Source organism: Rhinopithecus roxellana, chromosome 3, assembly GCF_007565055.1.
Source record: "Rhinopithecus roxellana isolate Shanxi Qingling chromosome 3, ASM756505v1, whole genome shotgun sequence".
Taxonomy (NCBI): domain Eukaryota; kingdom Metazoa; phylum Chordata; class Mammalia; order Primates; family Cercopithecidae; genus Rhinopithecus; species Rhinopithecus roxellana.
The window spans coordinates 73,460,290-73,485,590 of NC_044551.1; positions in this window are offsets into that span (position 1 = coordinate 73,460,290).

Here is a 25,301-nt window from a genome sequence, read left to right on the forward strand (position 1 = left end):
CTGTGGCCTTGTTGTTTGGTGAAGATAGTTTATTTACTTTTATGAGAATAGAGATTAGCAAGTAGAAAAGTATAAACTATTTAGCTGACAAAGATTTTGGAGTGTGTCATGTTTCTACTTACTATTCATACAAATTGTGTTTTCTTTCACAATATAAAAATACAAAATACAAATATAAAAATACAAAAAATAACACCTGCCAAATTAAAATCATAATTTGTGAGCCTCTAAAAAAGGCTAAAAGTATTCTTTCCATGAATTGAAGAAAATTGATAAAGTTTATTTTGAACAATGTTAATTAAATTTTCACTTTTATTTATATAATTCAGTGACATCACAAGGATATAAATAATAATACATGATATATGATAATATATATGTCGTGTGCACACACATACATGCACACACATACACACACACACACCACAATATGATGAATTAGTCGCTCTCAGCAGTGGAAAACATTAGTACATGGTTTAAAGCAGTTTTCAAGGAGATTATGAAAATGCAATTCTTAATAAAAATTTGCTTCAATATTTCAAAAATATATTTTTATATTCACGTAAAGAATATTGATTTCTTTATATTCTAATGTTTAAGATTTATAATGCCCCATGAAATCAAAATTTTTAAGAAAAGTGTTTTACCTTAGAAATTTCTGGAAAGTCAGGCTTAGTTAATTTATAATGTTGATCTTATAAGTTGATCATACTTATAAAGTATGATCTTTCAGAACTGTAACCAAGAGCTAGAGAAGTCATTGAAGAAAGAAAACAGTGATGATCTTTATTTATAGAACATTAGACTGCATCTTTAGTTTTCCCCATTGAACCACATCCTGGTGTTTACACACTGATACACACTTGTCTCTGTGACTTGGGCCACATCTTATGACTAGCTTTTACCAATAGAATGCAACAACATTGACACTCCTCCGGTTTCAGAATAAAAACTTAAGAAAGTCTAGCAGTTTCTCCTTTTCTTGAAAGCCAGACGTATTGTAAGAAGTTCAACTACCCTTAGATCACCATGTTGTGAGGAAGCCTAGGCAGCGGCAAAGTGATTTACACATGGTGGGGAACTAACGCCCTTTGCTACTACCACCAACTGAATTTTCAGCCAGAAGCCAGGATCAGTTCTCAGTAATGTGAGTGATGACATTTTAGACTTTCCTTTCATGCCACAGCCTCAGCAGAAATGATGCAATAAAACAGTAGAACTGACTAGTCAATCCAAAAGAACTGTCATAAATAATACATTGTTATTTTAAGCTACTAAAGTTTGGATTGGAAAAACTTTAACAATTGTCATAGATAAAAATATAGATACAGTTACAATATTAGTTAAAAATTTGCTTCAATTCATTTTAGTTGAAGCATTTAAGTACCAAACACACAGGAATTTTACCAGATGAATTCAGGCCTACCAAAACTTTTCTTGATGCCTGAAGTCTTACAAGAGCCAGGTAAATCAGGGTCACCTGAGAAAAGTGACTGTGGCCGGGGTTAGGCTAACAAAACCTTTTTATGCTTACTATATGAAAGGATCAGCAAGATACAATAAAATATAACTTTAGGAACAATTTGCTATCCTCCTCTAAACATTCAAAAATATTTGCTTATACAATTCTGCTACAAATGTTTATTCATAACAGTTTTTCAAAGGAGAAATTAAAAATCTTGAGTTTACATGTATAATTTCTATATTTAAGTTCAAAATACTTTCGTCATTCATTCTTTGGCTTTCCTCCCAGATCTACAGCCCAAAACTGCAATAATCTCTCTACCTACCCTTCTTCCCATCAACATTCATTTTTGTATATCACTAAGTTAATCTTTATGTAGATAATATCTTATCATGGTATTTTGTTTGCCCGAAGACCTATAGTACCATCCACTTTATCACAGAATAAAATCTAAAATCATGTGTAAACGGTCACATGAGATATATATATATACACACACACACACATACACACACACATATATATAGTGGTGTAATATATAAATGTGTATATCTTACGTGTGTTTGAGTGTGTATACATACCTCTATTGCCTTCATAGTAAGTCATTTCAAACCAGGACATTAAGGCTTCTTCCTGTTCTCTGAATATAAAAGACTCATTTTCACATTTTGTCTTGTCTTTGATTACAACTCATTCTTTAACTAAAATATTCTCCAACAAGGCATCTTGTTGCTACCTGACAAAAACATTTTGTGGTACACAGTGGTCTTCAATTAAGGATTCTTAAAAGAAGGAGGAAAATCAATGTAACCACAATGCATTTAAACTTGATTTTAAAAGTCATCATAAACAAATATATGAAAATGATAGAATCTTCAGAATATGGCACGTCATTGCTATTGTCAAATAAAATATTTAGGTGAGAATTTAAAGAGCATCCAGAGTAATCTAAATATCTATTGATTTTTAAATACACCCATACACATTTTAAATATAAATATTTCTCCCTAATAATTAGAATTTTACATCATTATATTTTACTCATAAATTCATATTTCTGCCTCACTTGTCTCACAATATGTGTTTTCTAATATTATATAGTACATTTTTACTTGAATAATAATTAAAAATAAAACACAAAGCACAAGGTTTCTACTCTGTCATGAAGAAGTAACTCTCAGGAGATTTGTCCTCTCATCATTAAAAAAATAGATGAATGGACACAATTTAAAAAATAATATTGGACATTGGCTATTGCAAGAGTGTAATACCTGGAAAAAGAGAAACCAAAAGATTTTTTAGTAATTAAAAAGTAAAAATAATAAAAAGTCAATTATATGATGTCTACTATGTGTTTATTATTTAAATTAAAATTTAGACTTCACAAATGGAAGAAAAAAATTGTTTAAACCCTAATTACGAAACATCCAAACTTACCTTATTACTGTAAGACAAAATGACAATTATGATATAGTGCCAAGATAAAGGAGTGTTTAGTGATAAAAGAACTAGTTTCAAAAGTACACTCTTAAAATATGTAAAAATGCAAAATGTGTATACAAAACAATAAAGCAAAATATAAGAAGAAAAACTTGAGACAACTTTCAAGAGAAATGGAAAAATAATTGTTGAACAATTCAAAATTCATCAGTAGAAGTAGACCAATAACTAATAATCATATAGAAGACCTAGACAACACTATCAACAATTCGGCCTACTTGACATTTGTAGAACATCACAGTCAACAACAGAATTCACAGTCTATTCAGTTGCATACGGAACATTTACCAAAGTATATTATATTTGGAGTCAGAGAACAACACATTTTAAAAATTTGAAATAATACAAAGCATGCTCTCTGATCAAAATGAATACAAATTAAAATCAGAAACAATAATGAATCTAGATTCTTCACAAATATTTGGAAATTAACACTCTTCAAATAATACATTTCATATGAGAAAATCATAAGAAAAATTAGAAAACATTTTGTATTAAATGAAAATAAATTCACCAAGATATATTTGTGTAACACAGCTAAAACATTGCTTAGAAGACAGTTACAGCTTTAAATATTTATATTTGAAAAGAGAAAAGAAAAAAGCCTAAAATCGCTATCCTAAGCTTCCATTACGAGACTCTAGAATAAGATGATCAAAGTCAATCTAAAGCTAGTAGAAAGAAGGAAATAATAAAGCTGAGGGTATAAATCAACCAAACGGAAAACAGAAAAGCAATAGAGAAGACAAAAATGAAACTAAAACAGGTTCATAGTTAAAAAGCAACAAAATTTATAACATTCTAGCTAGACTGATAAAAAGCAAAATGAAAAGGACAGTATCAAATTTAAGAGAAGCCATCATTTCAGATCCTTCGGACATTACAGTGTAAAAAGGCTATATTGTGAATACTTTTGTGACAATAAATTCAACTACTTAGATGAAAAGTGCAAATTTCTTGGAAAGCACAAGTTGTCAAAATTGTCAAAGAATAAATTAAAAAGCTGAATTGCCCTACATGTTTTACAAAACTTGAGTCTGCAATTCATGATAGTCCCACAAAGGAAACTTTGAGTCCAGACGGCTTTTTTATTGAAGTCTATCAACACAAAAAAGGAAATAGTGCCAAATCTACACAAAAATCTTCTGGAAAATAAAGAAGGAACTACCTTTTAGCTCATTTTATGATGTCATTGCAAGAAAAGATAGCTACAGGTCAATATTTTTTATGAACATGGATGCAAATATACTTAATGAAATATTAGCAAATGTAATTCAGCAATATATAAAAATATCATTCATCTTGACTAAGTCAAATTATTATTTCAGGAACTGCAGAAGAAAACATTTCACCAAATTGGTCACTCTACCTTGACAAATGCCAAATTTAATAAACAACATGAAAAGGATATGCAAATCTTACTGACCTATCTATAAATAAGCAGCTGTAATGTAAATTAATTAAGATTGTATTTATTGTACTTGAAATTTTCACATTATTTTCAAAATTAACTTTAACTTTTAGTGAATCTCAAATCAAATTTCATTGGGGGCTGCAGAATGTTATTTCTTATGAAATATTAATCACTTATAATTATGCTTTAAAATATACTAAAAGTATGAATCATTCATGATTATTTTGAAACCATTGATGGTATACAACAGGAAATATTTCAACAAAATAAAATTATGAACATACATTTATTAAGGCCAAAAGAGAAAATTAAGCTTTTTATGATATATAACCAAATACCACAAATAAAAAAAAAAATCTCCTAATGTCTCAGATTTAACATAATTTTCAGAAATCCCAATAAAGTGCCAATATATCCCTTTACTGGGAGCTCAAAACTTTATTAAATGAATACTATAATGTAAACTCCTTGAAGACACAAACTGTATCTTTTATAACCTTCTATCTAATTATAAAACAACATAGGTACTGAACGATTTTAACGCTACAGCTTAATCTAAAACCATATAACACAATTTCCTTTGTTTATTTTGATTGTTTTGATTTGATTCATTTTTAAATATTCAAAATAGAAAATCCATTTAATTTAGTAGAATAATCCTCACTTGCATCTTGTATTATTTACTAGTCTGTGACTTGTTGCTGGCTTATCTTTTATTCCATAGATTTACTTCTATCCAATAGGCACCTGAGCACTCACGATATGTTGAACAGGACACTACCTTTTATTCTAGTGGGCCCCTAAGTTGCTATATTAAAGTTTTAGCAAGAGCTTGGGAAAAAAACACTTTGACATCATCATTATTTTTAAATCATAGAGCAACAACCTAAATGTTCATGAAGTTGTACAGGAGATGAAATATGACAAAACAAAGCAGCCCCAGGGAATTTGTAGTCAAGTAGCTCTGACATTTCTAGTATTAAACAAAACAAAAGCATGACTTGTCTAGTTTCTTTTATGTTTACCTATGAGATGTAATTAATGTTTTCATTCAAACACTTTTCACATGATTTAGCACAGCCTGATGCATGATTTTAAATCCATCTGTACATGACACAATTGTTGTAACCTGATTTACCCTACGCAAGTCAAAATATAACTGCGGTGATGCTTACAGAGTATGCGTTCTTGTTCCTGAGACATTAGTTTCTTCATTTCCTCCACTGATTATTTGATTACAAACAGAGAGGAAATTTTGTATTCTGTAGATAACTGAAATTTATAAACTGACAGGTAAATAAGTTTACAATGTGAAAGGCAAGGAAGGAATTCTGAGAGAAATGGAATATTTCGGATAGGCTTTTAAAATAAACTCAATCCTTCACTTCCACCTTTTCTATTCTTCTCTGCTTAGAAAACAAAGTACTTCATGGAAGTTGCCTGTGAAATTGAACCATGCGTCACAATGCACTGTTTTGGCCAGGCCAGTCACTGCCCAGGCACCCAAGAGAAGATTCCCCACTGCACCTTCAAACTGAATGACAAGTAAAGAATCACCCTGTCAGGATTTCACCCTAGTTCACCCAAATTGACAAAAATTTTCTGAATTACATTCTTCCAGGGCTCCTGCATTGACAGGAGGCAGTCAAGCCTGACAGCCCTTTCCCTCTTGTCTGTTATCGTGAAATCAATTGCACAGCCTGATGCACAGAATAATGGCTGTGGACAATTCTGTAGGAGTTGGCCCATCTGGTCACTGAGGAAGACAGCATTGCCGGCTTCCTATTGATCTGGGAGGAGCATGCTGCTACACAGAGGTGACCTCCATCTCTCCACCTGGCCCTGCTATTGAGGAAATCAGTTTCACAAGTGTGCTCATTCAAATGAAAACAATTTTGAACCAAGGCGTATGTATCTTTGTTTTTAATTAAGAGCTCATGTCTCTGTGGGATTAAATAGTGAGGTATAAGCAAAAGAAAGGGTATTAATTTTATGTATTCGGAAACTCATTTTGGATAAGTCCCCTAGTTAAAGCTTTGCAAAGATTAGACATTTAAATAAAGGGAAAAATGAAGTTGCCTACTTTATGAAACCCCATATACGCCACTTTTGAAGAAAAATATATTAGTGAAATATTATTTTTATTAGCAAAATTGACTAATGTTACTGCACAATTGTTTCCCAAGTTGGTTCTCCCAGCTAAATGATCGATTTATACTTAATTGTTTGAAGTGGATTACACAGCCTATCTGTTATACATTTTAAAAGAATTACATTACTGGTGAATTATAACAAATGGACCTTGAGTCTATGACAGCTACAAAGTGCCCCTGACTTCTTTATTGGAAAGCAAGAAGAATGCAAGAAAACAAGAATGTGAGAAAACGAAAAATCAAGAAAGCAATAGTGCTTCTATGCTCAGATGAAAACCTGCACATGCAGGTTTTTAGCAGTTTTACTGTAAAAACTTAGAAGCAGCCAAGTTGTCCCTCAGTAGGTCAATGTATAGGTAAACCATGGTACATCCAGACAATGGGATATTATTGTGTTGTAAAAAGAGATGAGCTCTCAAGTCTTGAAAAGACATTTAGGAGCCTTAAATGCATATCACTAAGTGAAAGAAACTAACTTGAAAAGGCTATGTACTATATGAGTCCAACAATATGGCATTCCGTAAAAGGAAAAACTATGAAGACAGTGAAACATCTGTGGTTGCCAAGGGCTAAAGTTGAATATTCAGAGTACAGGATTTTTAGATCAGCAGAACTACTCTGTATGATATGATAAAGATGGATGCAAGAAAGTGAGAAAATGCAAAATCAAGAATGCAAAGACAGCAAGCAAGCAAGAAGACTGATTTTTATATATTTTTTCCATTTATTTTTATTCTGCATTTTTTAATTATTATACTTTAAGTTCTGTGATATATGTACAGAGTATGTAGCATGTTACATAGGTATACATGTGCCATGGTGGTTCGCTGCACCCATCAACCCATCTACACTAGGTATTTCCCCTAATGCTATCCCTCCCCTTCCCCCAACCCCTTGACAGGCCCTAGATCAACCCCTTGATCAACCCCTTGATCAACCCCTTGATGGTCCCCTCCCTGTGCGCACATATTCTCATTGCTCAACTCCCACTTACGAGTGAGAACATTCAGTATTTTGTTTTCTGTTCCTGTGTTAGTGTACTGAGAGTGACGGTTTCCAGCTTCATCCATGTCCCTGCAAAGGACATGAACTCATTCTTTTTCAAGACTGCATAGTATTCCATGCTGTATATGTGCTACACTTTCTTGATCCACTCTATCATTGATGGGCATTTGGGTTGGTTCCAAGTCTTTGGTATTGTGAACAGTGCTGCAATAAACATACATGTGTATGTGTCTTTATAGTAGAATGATTTATAATCCTTTGGGTATATACCCAGTGATGGGATTGCTGCATCAAATTGTATTTCTATTTCTAGATTCTTGAGGAATCGCCACACTGCTTTCGACAATGGTTGAAGTAATTTACACTCCAACCAGCAATGTAAAAGCATTCCTATTTATCCACATCCTCTCCAGCATTTGTTGTTTCCTGACTTTTTAATGATTGCCATTCTAACTGGCGTGAGATGATATCTCATTGTGGTTTTGACTTACATTTCTGTAATGACCAGTGATTATGAGGTTTTTTTCATGTGTTTGTTGTCCACATAAATGTCCTATTTTGAAAAGCATCTGTTTATATCCCTTGCCCACTTTCCACTGGGGTTATTTTTTTCTTGTAAATTTGTTTAAGTTCCATATATATTCTGGATATTAGCCCTTTGTCAGATGGATGCATTGCAAAAATGTTCTCCCATTCTGTAGGTTGCCTGTTCACTCTGATGATAGTTTTTTTAAAAAATTTATTATTATTATTATTATTATTATTATTATTATTATTATTATTTTGATTTGTAGAAGCTCTTTGGTTTAATCAGATCCCATTTGTCAATTTTGGCTTTTGTTGCAATTGCTTTTGGTGTTTTAGTCATGAAGTCTTTGCCCATGCCCATGTCCTAAATGGTATTTCCTAAGTTTTCTTCTAAGATTTTTATGATTTTAGGTCTTACCTTTAAATCTTTAATCTATCTCTAGTTAATTTTTATATAAGATATAAGAAAGGGGTCTAGTTTCAGTATTCTGCATATGACTAGCCAGTTTTCCCAACATCATTTATTAAATAGAAAATCCTTTCCCCATTGCTTATTTCTGTCAGGTTTGTCAACATTCAAATGGTTATAGACGTGTGGTGTTATTTCTGAGGCCTCTGTTCTGTTCCATTGGTCTATATATGTTTTGGTACCAGTACTATACTGTTGATTAAGTTACTTTGGGCAGTATGGCCATTTTCATGATATTGATTCTTCCTGTCCATGAGGAAGAATTTTTTCCATTTGTTTGTGTCCTCTCTTATTTTTCCATTTGTTTGTGTCCTCTCTTATTTCCTTGAGCAGTGGTTTGTAGTTCTCCTTGAAGAGGTCCTTCATATCCCTTGTCAGTTGTGTTCCTAGGTATTTCATTCCTTTTAGCAATTGTGAATGGGAGTTCAATCATAATTTGGCTCTCTGTTTTTCTATTATTGGTGTATAGGAATGCTTGTGACTTTTGCGCATTGATTTTGTATCCTGAGACTTAGCTTATTTGTTTATCAGCTTAAGGAGTTTTTGGACTGAGACGATGGGGTTTTCTAAATATACAATCATGTCATCTGAAAACAGAGATAATTTGATTCCTCTCTTACTATTTAAATACTCTTTATTTCTTTCTCTTGCCTGATTGCCCTGGCCAGAACTTCCAATACTATGTTGAACAGGGGTCATGCGAGAGGGCATCCTTGTCTTGTGCCAGTTTTCACAGGGAATACTTCCAGGTTTCCCCATTCAGTATGACATTTGCTTTGGGTTTTTCATAAATAGCTCTTATTATTTTGAGATATGTTCCATCAGTACCTTCTCCTCGAGAAGAGCAACCTCAAGACACATAAATTTCCGTCAAAACACTACTTTAGCTGTGTCCCAGAGATTCTGGTACAATGTGTCCTTGTTCTCATTGGTGTCAAAGAACTTATTTATTTCTACCTTAATTTTGTTATTTACCCAGTAGTCATTCAGGAGCAGGTTGTTCGGTTTCCACGTAGTTGTGCAGTTTTGAGTGAGCTTCTTAATTCTGAGTTCTAATTTGATTGCACTGTGTTCTGAGAGACTGTTTTTTATGATGTCAGTTCTTTTACATTTGCTGGGTAGTGTTTTACTTCCAATTATGTGGTTGATTTTAGAGTAAGTTCTAGGTGATGCTGAGAAGAATGGACCTTCTGTTGATTAGGGGTGGAGAGTTCTGTGGATGTCTATTAGGTCTGCTTGGTCCAGAGCTGAGTTCAAGTCCTGAATATCCTTGTTAATTTTTCTGCCTCATTGATCTGTCTACTATTGACAGTGAGATGTTAAAGTCTCCCACTATGATTGTGTGGGAGTCTAAATCTCTTTGTATGTCTCTAAGAACTTGCTTTATAAGTCTGGGTGCTCCTGTATTGGGTACATATATATTTAGGATAGTTAGCTCTTCTTGTCACGTTGATCCCTTCACCATTACGTAATGCCCTTCTTTGTCCTTTTTGATATTTGTTTGTTAAAATCTGTTTTATCAGAGACTAGGATTGCAACCCCCGCTTTTTTTTTTTCTTTCCATTTGCTTGGTAAATATTCCTGCATCCCTTTATTTTGAGCCTATATGTATCTTCGCACATGAGATGGGTCTCCTGAATACAGCACAGTGATGGGTCTTGATTCTTTACCCAATTTGCCAGTCTGTGCCTTTTAATTGGGGCATTTAGCTCATTTACATTTAAAGTTAATATTGTTATGTATGAATTTGATCCTGTCATCATGATGCTAGCTGGTTATTTTGCACATTAGTTGATGCAGTTTCTTCATGGTATCATTGGTCGTTATATTTTGGTATGTTTTTGCAGTGGCTGGTACCAATTTTTCCTTTCCATATTTAGTGCTTCCTTCAGGAGCTCTTGTAAGGCAGGCCTGGTGGTGACCAAAACCCTCAGCATTTGCTTGTCTGTAAAGGATTTTATTTCTCTTTTGCGTATGAAGCTTAGTTTGGCTGGATATAAAATTCTGGGTTGAAAATTCTATTTTTTTTTTTTTAAGAATGGTGAATATTGGCCCCCAATCTCTTCTGGCTTGTAGGGTTTCTGCAGAGAGATCTGCTATTAGTCTGATGGGCTTCTCTTTGTGGGTAACCTGACTTTTCTCTCTGACTGTCCTTAAAATTTTTTTCCTACATTTCCACCTTGGTGAATCTGATGATTATGTTTGTTGGGGTTGCTTTTCTCAAGGAGTATCTTGGTGTTCTATGTATTTCCTGAATTTGAATGTTGGCCTGTCTTGCCAGGTTGGGGAGTTCTCCTGGATAATATCCTGAAGTGAGTTTTCCAACTTTGTTCCATTCTCCCCATCACTTTCAGGTACACCAATCAATTGTAGGTTTGGTCTTTTCACATAGTCCCATATTTCTTGGAGGCTTTGTTACTTCCTTTTCATTCTTTTTTCTCTAATCTTGTCTTCATGGTTTATTTCATTAAGTTTATCTTCAATCTCTGATAGCCTTTCTTCTGCTTGATCAATTCGGCCATTGGCACTTGTGTATGCTTCACGAAGTTCTAGTGCTGTGGTTTTCAGCTCCGTTAGGTCATTTATGTTCTTCTCTAAACTAGTTACTCTAGTTAGCAGCTCCCAGAACATTTTATCAAGGTTCTTAGCTTCCTTGCATTGGGTTACAACAGGTTCCTTTAGCTCAGAGTACTTTATTATTATCCCCCTTCTAAAGTCTACTTCTGTAAATTTGTCAGACTCATTCTCCATCCAGTTTTGTTCTCTTGCTGGTGAAGAGTTGTGATCCTTTGGAGGAGAAGAGGCATTCTGGTTTTTGGAATTTTTAGCATTTTTGTGCTGTGTTTTCCTCATATTCATGGATTTATCTGCCTTTGATCTTTGATGCTGATGACCTTTGGATGGGGTTTTTGTTTGGGCATCCTTTTTGTTGATATTGATGTTATTGCTTTCTGTTTATCAGTTTTGCATCTAACAGTCAGGGCCAGTTAGAATGGAAATTGTTAAAAAGTCAGGAAACAAGAGATGCTGGAAAGGATGTGGAGAAATAGGAACGCTTTTACACTTTTGTTGGGAGCATACATTAGTTCAACCATTGTGGATGAAAGTGTGTTGATTCCTCAAGGATCTAGAACTAGAAAGATCTAAAAGTGACACACTAATATCACAATTAAAAGAACTAGAGAAGCAAAGCAAACAAATTCAAAAGCTAGCAGAAGTCAAGAAATAACTAAGATCAGAACAGAACTGATGGAGATAGAGACACGAAAGACCCTTCAGAAAATCAATGAATCCAGGAGCTGGTTTTTTGAAAAGATTAGCAAAATAAATAGACCACTAGCCAGAATAATAAAGAAGAAAAGAGAGAAGGATCAAATAGACACAATCAAAAATGATAAAGGGAAGATCACCACTGATCCCACAGAAATGCAAACTACCATCAGAGAATACTGTAAACACCTCTGTGCAAATAAACTAGAAAACCTAGAAGAAATGGATAAATTCCTGGACATATACACCCTCCCAGGAAGAAGTCAAATACCTGAATAGACCAATAACAAGTTCTGAAATTGAGGCAGTAGTTAATAACCTACCAACCAAAAAGAACCTGGGATTTTTATATCTTAGTACAAATTTTGGATTATTATATTTCTACAGATTGACTGAGTAATTGATTGATTTTTAAAGACTTTGTTTTGAGAGTAGTTTCTGTTCACAGCAAACTGAGAGAAGGCACCTAAGTTTCCCATACTCTTCTTACCCCTACACATGAATTCCCTCCACAATTATGAACATCCCTCATCAGAGTTATACATTTGTTACAATTGATTAACCTACATTGACACATCATTATAACCCAAACTACATAGTTTACATTAAAGTTTACTCTTGATATTGCATATTGTATGGGTTTGGACAAATGTATAATGTCATTCATTCACCTTTATCAGATTATATAGAATAGTTCTGTTGCCCTAAAAATCCTGTGCTCTACACCCTCAACTTTAGCCCCTGGGACAACAGAGCTTTTACTGTCTTCATAGTTGTTCCTTTTTCAGAGTGCCGTATCATTGGAATCACAGTACATAGCATTTTCAAGTTAGCATCTTTCACTTAGTAGTATACATTTAATGCTCTTAAATGTTTAAGACTTGAGAGCTCATCTCTTTTTACCACTCAGTAATATCCCATTGTCTAGATGTACCATAGTTTATTTATCCATTGACCCACTGAAGGATAACTTGGCTGCTTCTAAGTTTTTGCAATTATGGATAAAACTGCTAAAAAACTCCATGTGCAGGTTTTTGTCTGAACACAGATTTTCAATATTTTGGGTAAATACCGTGAAGCACTATTGCTGGATCTTATAGTAAAAATATGTTTAGTTTTATAAGAAGCTGCCAAACTGTCTTCCCAAGTGTTTGTACCATTTTGTATTCCCTCCAGCAAAGAATAAGAGTTCCTGTTGCTCCATATCCCTGTCATCATTTGGTATAATTATGTGAAAGATGTTCCATATAGGTTGCCAGGAAAATGGAAATGGAAATAGCACTGAGATATCAGTATACACATATTATTATAGAATGGCCAAAATTTGGGACTCTGACCACACGGTTATATTTTTTATAATTTAGGTTTTTAAGGATTTCTTTAGTTTTTTTTTTTTTTTTTTAAATTAGTGGCTTTTACAAAATTTCCTCATATTACCACTCTGTAAATTGCTGTGTAGCACTAATCATAAACCGTTACGAAAATCTGCTCATTGGATCTCCCGCCCCATTCTTGTCCTCCTACCGCACATTCACCCAGTTGCTAAAGTCATCTTTTATAAACAAAAATGAGGTTATGTCCCTTTCTTGCTGAAAACCTTCCAGTGCTTCCCATTTCACTCAGAATAATAACCAAAACAATCCATTCCTATCTCTTGTCACCCAACAGTCTCTACCGCAGAGCACCCCTCTCTAAATGTGCTACTGCTTTTGCCTCAGGCCGGCACTTTTCATCTAACTGTGAAGGCATGTGTTGAATTCACTGGGTCACCGGAATGCTTATTAAAATACCCAGTATAATCTCATAGATTACGAGCCCCTCTGAGACGTCAATAATTTTTTTTTTCTTTCCTGTTTACCAAAAAAAAGTGTTCTCTGTCCTCTATTTATAGTCCCTAATAAAGTACATGTTCAATTAAGATAATATTAATCATTCTTTTATCTCACATAAACTCTCTGAAGGCAAGGTATAAATGTGACTAAAAGTGTTTTGTTTGTTATTACACTCACACTACCTTGGGCAGTTCTTGAAAATAGAAGTTAGTCAATAAACATTTGTTGAATAGACTTAAAAAATAAATCTATCAGTATAAATGCAATAGGAAACGAGAGCAGAATTCAGGATAGTCACAAAAGTTTCAATAATATGATCACCTTAATTTAGAGCTAAATTAAAGTAGTATCATTAATAAATTTACACAGTTCAGAGTTGTTGTTTGCCAAAAGAAAAATGTAATTTAGAGCACGAGGTTTTAAGCTTTTTATATCATGGTCCAACGTTCCCTCTGCCATATATTATTTATATTACCTTGGGTACATCAATTAAGTTAATTCTTTGTCTTCTTTTTCACAAATGATAATTAATATGTTAATGTGACAACATCAATAAACCACTTGTTGGAATGCTGGCATATTGTAAGGAGTACAAAAAGTCATCTGTGTATCACCAACCTAAGTACTACATAGTCTAGTTTTATGTCTGAATGATCGTAATTGTATGCTTCAGTGATTTAGAAGTGTTTTTGAGGCCCTGCTTGGGCCATCTATTTACAGCTGCAGAATATAATATCTTCTTTTAAGTAGGGTGGAATACTGAAAGTTAGGCCGTGGTGAGAGTAGAAGTAAATTCCTGGTAGTCATTCTGCCTACTGGAATTTGTATGCTGTCCTGCTCCCTGAAATCTTAATATGCACCAGACGTTCCATTAACCTAAGAAGAATTAACCCCACCCTGCACTGCCCCCACCCCCCCCCATACACACATGCACAAGACCAACAACAACAACAAAAAATTATCTTTCTGTCTTGGATGAACTTAAGAATGAACCCCAAAACTAGTACATTTAATTAACTTATATAAAATTTGACATTAATAAAGTTTTAAGAAAACGGTCTACTGTATGAAACTAATTCACTTTAGACCCAGAAATTTAATGAGCAGAACTCTTGGCTTTAAGGTCAAAAGAACATAAAAACACTCATTCTAAAGGACTCACAAATAGGTTTTGATACTATAATACATGCTCATTATATTTGTGACAGCATTCTGTTCTTAATGATTGAAGAGAATATATCATGCAAGAAAAGCCTACCTTGACAAAATAATCTAGTCAGGATTAATTTAAAAGTTATCAGTTTATTTTACATTACATAGAATCTAATTTTTATTAGATTCAAATCTAATCAAAGTGAAGAGTGAAGACAAGATGTTTCATGTTCAAACAGCACAATGCAAAATACTTCCAAATATTGCATTACTTAGAAATCATAAGTGACCAGGATGGAAATTGGAACTTCAAATACCATTATGACCTATAAAATGGAAAACAACAAAGACTTTTTATTTTGCTCTTGGAGGCCATAATAATTCTGGGAGCCTACAAAGAGATTTTTTTTTTAAGGTGACTATTTAAAATCGTATTTTATTTTTTTGATTTTTTTTTTCTTTTCAGTTTTTGTTTTAAGTTCATGGAGTAGATAAAAGTTCATATTGTTTGTCTAAGACGATCTTAGGTAGTTTTTTTTTTTTTCTCCCTGCAATTATTACCAGAGCCTTTAGGTAAAATAAAACTAAGGACACCAATTATCTGCATTCTAAAGCAAACCACCTGCATCTGGGGCCAGATAATTCTCATTCAAGTTTTATTAAGAGGTAGAAGAATTGACCCTATCAAAATCACAATACATAATCAACTTTCTTCTACTTACAACATTTAGCCAAAATATTGAAAGCAGAAGATGAGGCGAAGGAGGAAAATAAGAGAAGAGAAAGATAGAGGAGTTATCTTCAGCTATCTGGTGAGTACAATATTCTTATATATTAATACTGCTTTCCTTCTAAATGGGATTTTAAAAAGTGCTTTATTTTCCTGGGGGACAAATAAGGAAAGCTTTATTAAAAAAATCATTCCTAGAGATAAAATGTTGTCTCAAGTAGAATATTTATTCTGCCTTTGGGTCTAGATGGAGTGGGTATTGGTTGAGGAGGGGAAAGAAAAAAAAAAAAAAAACACAGGACACAACTACGTAGAGTAGTTCAATCAGAATGAGAGAAAAAGAATATGAAAGAAAAGCTCTTCCACTGATGCACTTCCCAATTTGGCATAGAAAGGATGCGTGAATTTCCCGTTGGTTAAGGGGAAGATGTCTATGAACCATCTCACTGGTATCTCATTCAACAGGTTGCCTGCTCACTAACAGAATTCTATAAAAAGTGAAACGCAACAGAGCATCTTGGTGGAAGAAGATGATTGGTAGTGGAAAATGTTTAGACAGCCAGATGTTCTAAATCAGTAACCTGGGTAAAGAGGTGGCTAAGCAAGTTTCTCCTCACTCACTCTCCCCATAAGAAAGCCAGAACAGAGATGGATGGTGTGGTAGTACTTTTCAAGATGCACCTTCCCCATCTCCCCTCCAACCTCAATGAACCATTTCTCCTATTCTCATGCTCTTTATTGTTCTCTTCATCATTGAATCTGGCACAGTCCTCCTTAACCAGTAAAACATAGCAGAAATAAAACTGAGTAACTTCTGAATGCAAATCATAAGAACACACACAAATTCTCCCTTGGTCTCTTGGAATTGTTCTGTGGATGTCAGACTCTATGTAAGAAGATTGGATATCTTGGATCTGCCATGCTGTAAGAAAGACTAAGCTAGACACACTGGAGAATACACACAGCAAAACATATATTCTTTGCCAACCCACAACTGCTCCATTAATCTCAGTCGAGGTGTCAGACAAGTGAATAAAGAGGCCATTTTGAATATCCCAGCTCCAGTAAATGTCACATGGAGAAGAAACAAGATTCCCAGCAAAGACCAGAACCACAAGATACTAGATATATGGCACTGGTTGTTTCATGATAGCATTTTCCAGTTTTATAAACCAGTCTAGCTAAGGCTAGGATACTATGGAATATTAATAGATATAAGTCATTCCCAGCATTCTGCTCAAATTCATAGCCAAAAGAATTATAAGAATAACACAAATTATTGTTTCAACAAACTAAATTTTGAGCTGTATTTCTACTAAGCACTATGTAATAGGAACACTGACAAGATAGTGATAGCTTGTAAAAGAGAGACAATGAATAGGAAATGATTGCAATAATGTCTAGTTATTATCACTGTGTCCATGTGCTGTCATTGTTCAACTCCCACTTAATGTGTGAGAACATGCAGTGCTTGGTTTTCTATTCCTGGGTTAGTTTGCTGAAAATGATGGTTTCCAGCTTCATCCATATCCCTATGAAGGCCATGAATTCATCCTTTCTTATGGCTGCATAGTATTCCATGGTGTATTGTGTGACATTTTCTTTATCCAGTCTAGAAGCACCCAGATTCATAAAGCAAGTCCTACAGTTATTAATTTTTCTTTTACTTTTAAACCCTTAACACTTGTAAAATTAGGAAATTGATAGGTAATATCCTTTATTACAAATAGTATATAATCTTTTACTTATGACTTTGAAATTAGCTTATATTTCATTGCAATAAGAATAACATATAGAGAAAATTAAATATTCAAAATGAAAAGTTAAAATCTTGAAAATAAGTAATAAATATTGTTCACTACAGTTGCTAGATTTTCAAAATACTTTGTAGGACACAGTGTTCTTTACAAATATTAACAAACCATCAAGGGACATTAGACTGTATCTATAATGTATCACCAATCCTAATGAAAAAATATAAAACAAAGGTGAAATGATTGATGCAGAGCCAATATGTCAGTACTGCATTTGCACATTGAGGAGACAGAATGTATGAGATTAATAGTTTATTCAATAAAATCAGGAATGGTTTTCTAGTTTTTAACTTTTCTATTTCACAACAATCTTCTCTCAAGTATTGAATTTTCATTCATATTCTTGTAAAACTTTCAATGCTATTTTGTGCTAAAGTACTACTAATATGTATTTGCGGTGGAAATAGTTCCAATGAAGTTATCAGGATAATTATGGTGACTAAGTATTTCATAAACAGCAGGCTTTCTTCCAACCTTGACTACTGCCCATAGTGCCCTCCAGTAATTGTGATAACTGATTTTTTAAAGTTCCCATGAATTTCTGAAACGTTTACTAAAAGGTGTCTGTTGCTCCAATCATTGAGAATGGTTGAGATAGAGCCCACATGTGGCAGGGTATGTTATCCTCAGAGGCATACTCCACCAGACACGCTTTTCCATGTCAAGTTCCTGAAATGGGAAAAAGAGGGAAGAGTAGAGTAAATTATGGCACTATGTTCAGTGCATGTTTCCAGAGCTAAGGTTGAAGTCTGTGTCTAGGTGAGAAGAGAAACTAAGATTTAAATCAACTTTGAGTTTAGCATTGTAAACATATAGATTTTTATAATTGAAAAAGAAAAGATGAAATCTATCAAAAATGTTATTAATCAAAAAGTGGTGATTCCACAAAGCACAATTAAACACAATGATTGGAGCAATTGTTTATTGTTTATTCATCACTATATTGAAACTGTTCAAAATAGTTATATTAGTATAAACTTAATCATTAAATTATGATTTGGTCAGAGATTAGGTGGGAATAGCTCTAAATCCAATAAACTATTTTAAGTCATTCATTTTGCCTTACAAGAAACTTTTATATTGAATCATTGAATCATGTGCAGAGATGACTCCTATATTTATTGGTTATATCAGGAGCTATAGGCACTTTGCATACACTATCTTTCAGCAATTTCAAAGAACTCTATCAAGTGGTGTTTAATATCCCCACAAAGACTGAGACACAGAGCACACTAGTAACATTCAGGATTATATAACTAATATGTGACTGATTAAGTTGGACATTACAATTATTGTTTGTTTATCTAAAATGTCAGTCATTTCTCATGTTCAATTCAAAAATTTAAAGACATTCTTGTGTCCCTGAGAAAAGTTATCCACTTGACTAAAGAAAACACAACAAATTATTTTCTTTTCTGGTACTTTTACACCATGCAATTTACAAAGTAGAAAAAACACTCTGAAATTTTGGTTCAGGGACCAAAGTTTACATTTATTCTACCATTTCATATTTCCAATATGGAAATTTCATCTTTAAGAATCCTATCACAGGCCGGGCGCGGTGGCTCAAGCCTGTAATCCCAGCACTTTGGGAGGCCGAGGCGGGCGGATCACGAGGTCAGGAGATCGAGACCATCCTGGCTAACATGGTGAAACCCCGTCTCTACTAAAAAATACAAAAAACTAGCCGGGCGAGGTGGCGGGCGCCTGTAGTCCCAGCTACTCGGGAGGCTGAGGCAGGAGAATGGCGTGAATCCGGGAGGCGGAGCTTGCAGTGAGCTGAGATCCGGCCACTGCACTCCAGCCCGGGCCACAGAGTGAGACTCCGTCTCAAAAAAAAAAAAAAAAAAAAAAAAAAAAAAAAAAAAAAAGAATCCTATCACAATAAAAATACTTCACATGAAAGTGGTTGTTATTAAGAAAAAGTGATGTTTAACCAATAGTACAGAGATGGCTGTATTTCCATTATGATCAAGTGATAATTCAAACACAAAAAAATCATCTTAACTGCTCTATCTGATCTGCATTACATGGCTCTTATAAAAACTCTACTCTTACCAGAAGTAAAAGGAAGGAAGAAATAGAGAAATATAAGCAATCATTTACATGCATAAATAATTACACAGCAAACATAATTTGGTCAGTTTATATATATTTTATATTACTGATATCATTATGTGTAATACAGTATAATATTAATATATATTTAAGTGAGAAATTATGGCCATTAATATAAATGGTAAAATGAGATTTAAATTTATTGCTCAACATGGTATCAGATAGCTTTCCATAGAAATAGAAATATTCCCCTAAAATTGACCCATAGGTTTATATGGGAATCTCATGGACTTGCAATCGCAGACCTAGATTACATAAAATATCTACATTATATAATGTTTTATTTTCTTTCTTGTATAATAACAATGAGATCTCATTGGTGTTAATAAAGTATTTACTTTAAAAAAAAGGAATTTCTACTCCACACATCAAATTTTGTTTTGAATTCAATTATTCTTCATTAAGAGTAATATTGCTATCAATTTATGCTACTCTTTTCAAAAATTTATTCCTGACTAGGCTCTGTATAGCACACTGTTCAGAATAAAATTTTTAAAGGTTTAAAGGAAATTATATATTGAATAACTATAAATACTGACTATTCCAAAAAAATTGTCATTTCAAAGTTAAGTGTAAGTGATGACTCTCAGTTCACAGCCTAGCGAAGAGCAAGGTGTCCCAAGAATAATGTGCTTAAATAAATACCTTCAGTGTTTATGTGACTCATTATCTTTTCCTCCTTGTTAACTAATTAATCTTAATTAATTAATTAAAGTATTACTGTTTATTTTATACTGTAGAAGTGGAATCCTTCAGACTTAAGATGATGTTGTCCAACAAATTCTGATTGTTTCTTGATGACTGTTGGGTAAGAGGGAACTCTTCCTTATATTTATTTAGATACTGCAACTATAGGAAAAATGTTTTAAATAAACGAGACAAAAGGAAGTAAAACTATCATTAGAAAACAGTAGAAGATAGCATGTGGAGTTGAAGAACTCACGGGGAAAGTATTATATGTGGGAACACAATTAGATATAACTTAAGAAATATGCATGCAATGTAGAAACTTTTTGCCAACTAGCTAGTTTGGTTCAATTCTCCAATAGAAGATACCTGGATGTCTAGAAAAAAATATCAGTCCAAATCTTGAAGGAATTAAATAACTAAAAAGATAGCCACGAATTACTGGACCAGAATCCATGGAAATATAGAGGTGTTCACTTGCCATTCGATTCATTATGAACTAATTCATGCTTAGTGGCTTACAACAACAACCATTTTATTATGTTTCTCAGTTATCCTAATCAGGAATTGTAGCATCATAATTTTTCTGTTCCATGTGGCATAAAACAACAATATGGCTGGGTGATTAATTTGTTTCACCTGGCCTTGACAGAGGTCACTTGATGTTATTTAGCTGGATGATAGGCTACTCTTGAGGATTCAAGAAAATAATCTTCTCTCACTTGTCAGGTGCCCTGGTGAGGATGTATGGAAGGCTGGAAGGTATTGGGACTATTTACTGGATTGTCTAATATGGTCTCTCTTGCATGATGGATTTGGATTGTAATAATTTTATAAAGCAACTCAGTCTCCAAAAGTGACTCTACCAGCTGACAAGATGGAATATTTTGACAGGATGACATTTAATGAACCTAGCTTCAGAAGTCATGTTGCTCCACTTTCCTTTGTATTTTATCAAATAGTAATGATAAACCTGCCCAAATTCAAGGGAAACAGAAAAAAAGACAACATGTTTTAAAAGAATAAACATCAAAATGTTTGAGACTATGTCTTAGAACTGCTAAGGCTTAGACAGCAGCCAAGGTATATGATACTACAGTCTGGGTCCTTTCCTGCTAAAACCATTGGTTCATTGTGCAGAAGGCTGAGATGTGTCACACTTCAGACAGGTTCACAGGGATTTCACATAATGACCCTTCTCTACTTCCAAGAAGTAACAGTAAATCAAACAGACCAGCTGTCCATGGTGATGAAGTTTAACTTCCAATGGTCTCAATCCCTGATTTTGAACTAAAGAAATACTGAGTCACTAACACTGAAAATAAGAAAATGAAAGTTAAGAAGTCAATACATACATCTTGCAGTATATTAGACACAGCCGAAGAGAATACAAGTCAGAAGAAAATACAGAAAATGAAAAAGAGGCACAAATGGTTGGCAGATAGAGAAGAAAAGATAAGAATCTCAAAGGATTTAGTAAGAAGAGGTAATATTGTGGTCATTTGAATTGTAGATAGAGGTGAAGTAAGAAAGAATCAGAAGCAATATTCGAAGAGATAAGACTAATTTACTGAAGTAGATTACAGATGTCCACAATGTAGGAAATTTACAATTGAGATATGGAAAGAAACATGCAATCTGGCATATTCTGCATAATGACTGTGATAAAATTCAAAGAGAAAATTTTAAAAACAGCCAGGAAAAATTAACAGAGTGCCTTCAAAGGACTGAAACCTAGACTCAAATTAATTCATTAACAGAAAAACAAAACAAAACATAAGCTGGAAACAATGAAACGTCAATCTTCAAAATTCAGAATAAAAAGAAAACCTCCCCATCTAGAATTCTACATCTAGTAAAAATATCAATAGACAATGAAAATGTAAAAGAAATAAAATTAGGAAAAAGGAAAAGAAGATTTAGAATAATTTATTATCAAGGTTTGTACTAAACGATATTCTAAAGGGAATTGTTCAGGTGGAAGGATATTGATCACACAGGAAGCTAAAATAGGGAAAGAAAGGAAAAGTAATGAAGAATAAATATAATATTTATTATCAAAATATTTAGAAGAATAAGTAGGAAGAGGAGGGAAGAGGAGATGGAAAAGGAGAAAAGGACTCATAAGAAAAATGCATAATTTTAAAGCTAATAGATAATGAATAATAAAATATATTGCAATCACTAAGATAGTAAAACATACAAAGAATGGGTGAGAACCACAAAAGAGAAAATTGAATAATGTATCCAAAAATGTAAACTTTAAACATTGATTAGGCAAACATAATATAACACTTACATGATGGATAGGGTTGGGGAAGAGTGTGTGTGTATAAAATGCTGAAAGGAAATCGGTACAGGTATTTTTACTCTTTATCTATCCAGATAAAATCTTCATTTTGTTCTGTGCCTTAGTAAACTGGTTCTCAAACTATTTTGTCTCAGGTACTTTTTCTTCTTAAATAATACTGAGTACCCTAGAGACTTTTTAACTGTGAATAATATTTATTAATATTTACCAGAGTTATAGCTGAGAAAATTTTTAAAAATCTCCTATTTTAAAAATAATAATCTTTGTTATTGTGAATAGTGCTGTGATTAACATGAGTATATGTGTCTTTTTGATAGGAAAATTTATTTTCTTTTGAATATATACCCTGTAACTGGATTGCATTGAATGGTGATTCTGTTTTAAATTCTTTGCGAAATCTCCAAACTGCTTTCCACAGTGGCTGAACTAAATTACAACCCCACCAACAGTGTATAAAAGTTTTCTTTTCTCCACAACCTCAACAGCATCTATTGTTTTTGACTAGTTAATAATAGCCCTTCTGACTGGTATGAGATGATATCTCATTGTGATTTCGATTTGAATGTCTCTTATGATTAGTGATGGTGCCCATCAAAAGTAGACTGGATAAAGACAATGTGGTACATATACACCATGGAGTACTACACATCCATAAAGAAGAACAAAGTCAACCAGGTGCAGTGGCTCACACTTGTAATCCCAGCACTTTGGGAGGCTGAGTGGGATGGATCATCTGCGGTCAGGAGTTCAAGACCAGCCTAGCCAAGATGGTGGAACCCTATTTCTACTAAAAATACAAAAATTTTCAAAATTCAGAATAAAAAGAAAACCTCCCCATCTAGAATTCTACATCTAGTAAAAATATCAATAGACAATGAAAATGTAAAAGAAATAAAGATTAGGAAAAAGGAAAAGAAGATTTAGAATAATTTATTATCAAGGTTTGTACTAAAAGATATTCTAAAGGGAGTTGTTCTAAAGGGAGTGGCTCATGTCTGTAATCCCAGCTACTTGGGAGGCTGAGGCAGGAGACTCACTTGATCCCAGGCAGCAGAGGTTGCAGTGAGACGAGATCATGCCACTGCACTCCAGCCTGGGTGACAGAGTGACTCAAAAAAACAAAAACAAAAACAAAAACAAAACAAAACAAAACAAAAAAAGGTGAACAAAATCATGTTATTTGCGGTAACATGGATGCAGCTACAGGCCATTATCCTAAGCAAATTAACACAGGAACAGAAAACCAAATACCACATGTTATCACTTGTAAGTGAGAACTAAACATAAGGTACTCATAGACATAAAGATGGCAACAATAGACAGTGGAAACTACTAGACAGGAGAAGGGAGGAGCGAATCAAAGACTGTAAAGATGCCTGTTGGTTACTATGCTAGGTACCAAGGTAACAGGATGATTCATACCCTAAATCTCAGCATCACACAATAGACCCATGTAATAAACCTACACATGTACCCCTTGAATCTAAAATAAAAGCTGAAAAATAAATAAACAATAATAATGTACTTCCTCTTTGGCATCATGAAAGACAGATCAAAACTTTGTCTTCACATCTTAGATTTCAGGTTGTATATACCACTCCCTGAATCATGTCGACTCCAATACTTAGTACCGTTTAGTTATGGACTTCTATTTACTTTCTTCTGAATTTTCAGATTTCCCTCAGATTTCTCCTGGGGGAAAACTTAGGAGCTGCCTTTCAGGGTCATCTCAGGAGCATCCTTGAAATAATCAGGGAAGAAAGTGCAGAAATCAGGATGACAGAAGGCAGCTGTGGCTACAGCAACTTGGGCTCCACTTTGCAGACATTGAAGTCCAAGACTCTCAAACATCATAGACCAGCCAGATCTCACTGACGGGATTCCACCCCTAAGTCAATTTTCAACTGGAGGGCTGCATGTGGAGGAAGAGAATTTCATTTTTCCTAAAATGACACATATGAGTAAAGGTAATATATCTACCACACTCAGGAGCTCTCTGCAAGCCTGTAACATAAATGGATGTCTAAGATGCTCAGACCACTCAGGACAGACCAATTGCCTTACAGTCATGGCAGGACAATTTACCTGCACAAAGTGACCATCCTGATAGCCTGACTATCTGGACTAGTGCAGAGACAGCACACTCAAGATTTGCAGAGATGGCACACACTGGGGAGCAGAGTGGCTGTGACACAGGAACTGATTTCATTTTTTAGTTCATCAGAAAAGCTGAACCTCCTACATAAAGAAACTTTTGTGCACAGCATCCAACCTGGAAGATACAGAGTCTTCCAGATATACCAACCACTCAGCTGGCTGAGGACAAAGTGTGGGAACTTAAATTTCCCTCTTTTCTCACAAGTTTGATGGTTTGGAAGGTATCATGCATCCAGTAAAAGGTATACATCTTAACGATATAGCTATGACAGATGAATACTCCAGTGTTGTCCACATTTGTATTAAGACACAGCCGGCCGGGCGCGGTGGCTCAAGCCTGTAATCCTAGCACTTTGGGAGGCCGAGACGGGAGGATCGCGAGGTCAGGAGATCGAGACCATCCTGGCTAACACGGTGAAACCCCGTCTCTACTAAAAACTACAAAAAAACTAGCCGGGCGAGGTGGCGGCGCCTGTAGTCCCAGCTACCTGGGAGGCTGAGGCAGGAGAATGGCGTGAACCCGGGAGGCGGAGCTTGCAGTGAGCTGAGATCCGGCCACAGCACTCCAGCCTGGGCGACAGAGCGAGACTCCGTCTCAAAAAAAAAAAAAAAAAAAAAAAAAAAAAAAAAAAAAAAAAAAAAAAGACACAGCCAATTTTCATCACCCCAGAAAGTTTGCCTGCTCCATCCCAATGT